The sequence below is a fragment of the Lactuca virosa genome, chromosome 6, assembly GCF_052849685.1.
Source record: "Lactuca virosa cultivar CGN04683 chromosome 6, Lactuca_virosa_CGN04683_v6, whole genome shotgun sequence".
NCBI lineage: Eukaryota > Viridiplantae > Streptophyta > Magnoliopsida > Asterales > Asteraceae > Lactuca > Lactuca virosa.
The window spans coordinates 255,296,664-255,302,379 of NC_136431.1; positions in this window are offsets into that span (position 1 = coordinate 255,296,664).

A 5,716-nucleotide genomic window follows, 5' to 3' on the forward strand; every position below is an offset into this window, starting at 1 on the left:
ACGAGTTCCTTGGTAACCTTGTGACTTTCCCTGATCCAAGTGTGAGTCCTGTGCTTCCAGTAGTATAGATCTATACTACTATTCACACCTACTCATACTCGTCCCAAGTACTGTCTCGCAGTCCCCAAGTCCTAAAATCACAAAACAATTTAACACATACGAATGTGTCCAATTAATCATAAAATTTTCCTAGACTCTACTAGGACTTCTTTCATGCGTATCTTCAGTCATCAATTCTACTTCAACTTGGTTGGTGATAGAAATTCCAAATGATGGGACAACTTCATGAATTACACCAATCGTTCCATCATCCTGCCAATCGAAGGTGTACTTCAGACGTACCATACTCCTCTAAACGTTTCTTTATTTTATCAAACATATTCTAAGACAAGATACCACTCTTACGATATCTTCTGATAGGTATCATTCACTATCATAAGCTTTTCATTTCCTCCATCTACTCAATTCTCTACGAGTCTTCACCATAACGTTTTGTACACCCAAGCAGACGTTCGGTGTACCATGCGAGAATTTAAGATAGGAAAGCTTTATCTACGATAAACGTATAAATCTCCTTATCACTTCGAAACGTTTACATGTTAGTTCTAATCTCGTAATCATACGCTTAGAATCCTACACACATAAGGTTTCCAGATCCGGTCGGCAACAAACCATAGATCCGAACAAATAATAGCATATAAGGCATCCTTATAGCTATAACATAAAATATTTAGCACATAAAACATTTTAGGCATCTTTCCTAAAATAAAATAGTGCTCGTGTCAATTTAGGTGTACTACCTAAAATATAATAGACACACTCAACTCACAATCATCACTTAGCATTCTAAGATTAAGTCTAGAAATCCTACAATTTCTTAGTTCGCTTAAACTAATGCTCTGATACCAACTGTGACATCCCCAATTTCACGGCCAGAAAAGACCGGTTTAATTTATGCTTTTAAAATAATTTCGGAGTAATCATTTGATTAAAAGTGTTGCAAAATTTGTTCCCAGAAAAACATAATAAATATGTTATCAAATCATTTCCGAAGAAATGTATTTTATTCACTTAAACCATTGGGATGTCATTGTCAATACAAAAACATAAGCATAAACAAAACTTACATTCATTTACACTAGTGATCTACTTCTCTTTTAATCTCTCAGTGTAAAGCAACTTCGTATCGATACCTGTGATACAATTAAACTGAGTGGGTCAGGCTTGGGAGCCTGGTGAGCATATAGGGTTTTCAACTCACAATAAATAATAAACTTATTAAGTTCTCAATCAACAATAAATTTATTAATTCCATCAACCAAAATAACCCTAATTACCCACTCCCATTATCCTCACTTTACGTCCCTAAAAGAACTATCATAAGGGACCTAGCCTAAGGATTATCACTAGGGGAGACAACATTGCTTTGGGAGTTCCTCAGCAAGTTATGTCAAATAAAACAAACATCGGGGTAACAACAATGCTTTCCCTCAGCAAGTTATGTCAAACAAGACATCCTAACATAAAACAACCAACAAGGTGACAACATTGCTTTCCTTCAGCAATTTATGTCAAATAGGCACAAAGTCACATCGTCACCATGTGCTAGTCCATAGCTCTTATTCATCGACGGTATTTCCCACGGGAGTTTCCCCCCCGCAATACATGTCAATGGGTTTTCCATATACTAAGTCCATAGCTCTTATTTATCGACGGTATTTCCCACGGGAGTTCCCCCCCCCCACAATACATGTCAATGGGTTTTCCATATACTAAGTCCATAGCTCTTATTTATCAACGGTATTTCCCACGGGAGTTCCCCCCCGCAATACATGTCAATGGGTTTTCCATACAGCTGATGAACATACTTAAGGGGTTTCCCCAGCCTTACATGCCCTAAAGGCACTCATGAGAGAAATAGAGTACAGCGAATGAACACTTAAGTCCATTAACACCTACAGGTTACGAGCCTGCTAGTGTTCCACAGACCATCAAAACAGTCCATGGTTGTCATCCATACTCTGCTGAATGACGGGGGTTTTAGACTACAACGAATGAATACTTAAGTCCATTAACACCTACAGGTTGCGAGCCTGCTAGTGTTCCGCAGACCGTCTAGAACAGTCCATGGTTGTCATCCCTACTCTGCTGAATGACGGGGGTCAACGTTGGGTAAGGGCTTTTCTCATATTGCACCACTCACGCCAACATCTGGGTAAAAGCTTTTCCCATATTTCACCACTCACTTTCAACTCATGATCTATATCACTGATCATCTCATCTATCCAACTCACTTTTCATCACACACCCACTATTTAATTCATGATCTATATCACTAACTCATGAAGCTCGTCCGATCACTTCATAAAAGAACAAAGACTCCAAAGCTCTTCCAAATAAAAGTATAGGGAAAATACTGATAAAGTACTCCCGTACGCTCCCGTACCCCGACACGTAATAGTGTCAAAAGGAAGAACTAATGGATGAACACATAGTTCAAAAATACCTAATGAACATATAGTTCAAACATACGTACCGATTACAAGTCTACTAACGTTCCACTGGGCTATCTAAAATAGTCTGTGGCCGTTGTCTATACTCTGCTAGATGACTAGATCATCTTAAACATCGATACCTCTCATCACTTTTATTTCATCACACATCATCTAATTAATCTACCCATGTTTTACCCAACATATTTGTAGATAAATATATATATATATATATATATATATATATATATATATATATATATGCAGTTTAAAACTTGTATCAAACATCAATTCAACAGTCACCTCAAATAAACAATTAATATATTTACACATAGCACGTATTTTAAGGTAAATACTTCATATCTATGTGTAAGGTGAAAGTGACTATACACTCACCTGATTTAATGAAAATCGGGCAGCAATTCGTTTCCTAAAACGATCGTTTCTAATAAAACCGGGAGTTTTATTGAGAAATCGGGCTCTGCGAGGGTCGGGCTTCGAAACCGAAAAGATAAATTTTCCGGGCCTTCGGGCACTCTGGGACGTGTTCCGGGCGTTGGAAATGATCTCGGGGCATCGGGGGAGGTCAAAATGCTTAAAATATTGAAAAAGGGGTGAAAAATGCCCATTTTCCAAAAGTAGCCGGAAGATCTCGCAAGCCCTCTATTTATAGGGTGAGATCCGAAGTCGGCCGAGAGAAAGGAGTCAGCACCGAGGACACGAGGCAGCAGGAGGCTCGGACACGTGGTCGGATCCGGAGGCGGACACGTCTCGCATGCGAGGGCTCGCCACCGAGGGACACGCGTCGGATCCTTATTGGATCGCTTCGGTCTCGTCAGCAGATCGGAACAAGAGCGACACGCGGGTTGCTTTGGTTGGGCCTCCCTTCGGTCGAATCAGAATCCGACACCCAACTACTGTTCATGTGAGGGAAGGCGACACGTGGCTTCGCATGACTCACCAATTTCGGACACGTGGCACTCTTTCAGCGAAGGTGACGTGGCAAAAACGTGACTATGCGAATTTTCTCGGTTTTCGCGCCAAAACTTCTAAAATCCATAACTTTCGCATACGAGCTCCGTTTTTGACGTTCTTTATATGCACGCGTAGGTAAAATTATGCTCTGCAACTTTCATTTAGACTTCGTCGGCTAATTTTGACTTTAATTTTTATATTATTATTTTTAACAGACCGCGACAGGAAATCCGTTAAAAATTCATAACTTCTTCATCCGACGTCCGTTTTCGTCAGACTTTTTACCGTTGTGCTACTAATGACGAGACCTTCGATTCTCGTTTAGGTCGTGTCGGCTAAAAATCAATCGATCTAAAATTCGAGTTTTTAGCTGTCTACTACTAAGCTGAAACTTCGAAAAATTATAACTTCCTCATACGAAGTCAGATTTGGGCGTTCTTTTTATTCCTACTCTCGGTTTAACGAACACTACAAGTTTCGTTTAGATCACTAAGGCTAAAAAGTAGTTTATCAAAAACTCACTTTTTACGACATTCGGCCCCATGCCGGTTTTGTCGCGAAACTTCGACAGGTCATAACTTCTTCGTTATAACTCGGATTTCGGCATTCTTTATATATCCGTAATCCTTGTCACGCCCACTACAAGTTTCTTAATAGATATAGGCTTTATCTAATATTTAATTTTGACGCTCATTTTTATTCTTAATTAATTAAACCCTAATAATTAAGCATAAAACACATAATTCACATAAAATTCACATAATTCCTTTTCATTTCTTCTAAATGAGTTACAAAGGTTAACCTAGACCATTATGTCAATATTAATGCCTAGCCTAGAAACACGGGCGCTACACAACACTCTCATACTAACTGACCACTAGTGATTGCTACGGGCCGCCCCCGTAGTCTTGCTATACCACTATACTAACGGCTAGCTAACGAATGCTACGGCCACCCCCCGTAGTCTTTCAATGTTTCTAATCTATCTGCCAACTGGTGAATGCTACGGGCCACCCCACAGTCTTACAACACTTCTACACTACCAGCTAACTAATGAATGCTACGGGCCACCCTGCAGTCTTTTCGCATTTCTCATGGTATCTGGCCGCTGGTGAATGCTAGGGCTATCCCGCAGTCTTACAACACTTTCCACATTGTCTGGCTGCTAGTGAATGCTACGACTATCCCGCAGTCTGACACCACCTCCCACGTTGTCTCATCCGCTGACCATGGTCTTACCGCTGATCTCCAATCCGAGCACACCCAAGGTCGAGCACTAGCACGGTCAGCATCCCATACTGAACTCATGTCCTGACTGGAATCTCCAACCTGTTTCCTTAAACCTGCTATCAAACATTACGGGAACTCAATCTCTATGTTGATAAGTCTCCCGAACTTCCAACTTACAATACCCTCAATCCATACAGCCGCTTGGGCCGTCTTTCTTCCTGATAAAATGCGAAACTTATCCCAATTCCAAAACCGCTCCTGCTTCTAAATACATGATCATTTCTCCCCCACTTAGATTCGACTAAGTGTTCACGGCACGCGGGAATTGAAGGATTCCCATTCCTTCTTTAATTACGCGATAGGCACGTTGACTACCAACGCTTAACCTGGCTAGTGATCCATTACTAGCCCACTCCAAAGACCGCACCATTACTGAAGACTAGATGAACGCTTTCTAAATCCCCAATACTGATGGCCCCAATTGCTTAACTTGATGTCCACCCTCAACCTTAAAGTCCAATTAGCTGATGCTCAGAGCAACTTCTTCAGTGATAGACTGCTTCTCTTAGCACTTCCAAAAGCTAACACGAGCACAAGGACTGAACCTCACCAAATCCTGATGATGGTGGATAACCACCCTGCTGAACCCTGACCACAGACCGTCACGAAATGCCCCGGAACCGATCTCGACTGTAACCAAGATAATATTGAACACTTCCGAACCAACAAAAAAAAAGAAATGACCATACACTAACTACTAACAATTCTCGGTATGCAATTTTCATATGACATTTCTTGAAATATATAATCCATATACAAGCAGAGAGATAACCCATAGGTACTCTACCCTCAACTAATGTGAGAAACGAAATTTCTGAATACAGATAGTACCAAACTGAGTAAAAGATACATACCTGCCACCTGTCCTGCTAAAATCCTGATCTCGCTTGTCCGTCACCGCAAAGCCCTACCCTCTTGTTCATCAATAATCCTCAAAGCAACCGGGGCATACGTCCTCC